Consider the following 866-nt stretch of genomic DNA (forward strand, 5'->3'; position numbering starts at 1 on the left):
CTCATTAAACATAACCCTTTATTCTCCTGAAAAAGAATAGTCAACTGTTTGAAAGCGCTCGAGTTTTGGGTCTCGTTTGAAAACATTACAACTTTCGTATGTGATCATGTGTGCTAATTTCTTAACCAGAATTAATAATATTGCAACTAATTTATCATTAAATATTATACAACAGATCAACATGAAGGATTTAATTTCCTTCTTCTCTCTATATAGGAACTTGAAGGATCCTGTGATTTCTGAGAGACAGGTTTACTTTTCTTCTGTTATTAAAGTCTTCTTAAAAAGAGACTGAGCAACTTAAAAGCCTTCACGAAAGAAGATAACATTTAGTCCACTGTATAATATCAAATAACGAATTAGGCACAATGTCATAACATTATTCACACACCTAAATTAATTTAGATTTACAGTATGGTGAATTAAAAAGGACTAAAAAACATATTCTAGAACTTTGTATTCAAATAATTATCCTGAAAAAGAAGTTAAATATTATTATTGGACATTAAAGCTTAAAGCTACATGATTGAAGGCAAAAATTTACATATCAATCACAAACTCACTCCACCCCGGCCATACTTGTAGCTTGTGACTACATGTGTTTAAAGCCCTGACATCTGTTGCTATTGACTTAAAGTGCAGATGTTTTAAGAAATAGAGTGGGGAGGTTACATTACAGGACTTTCAAAGATAAAGTTCTCCTATTCCATGATTATGAAAGCTAGCAAGGTATGACATTTTAGCATTTAGAACAAAGATATCTGTCAAGGCAATGAAGGGAAGGCATGTTTCCAGTTGAGAAAAAAGCAGGCTACTCCACAACTGGCTATCAGTTGTCACCAGATATAAGCCAAGAACACAATGAT

Source organism: Limulus polyphemus, unplaced genomic scaffold, assembly GCF_000517525.1.
Source record: "Limulus polyphemus unplaced genomic scaffold, Limulus_polyphemus-2.1.2 Scaffold1412, whole genome shotgun sequence".
Classification (NCBI taxonomy): Eukaryota; Metazoa; Arthropoda; class Merostomata; order Xiphosura; family Limulidae; genus Limulus; species Limulus polyphemus.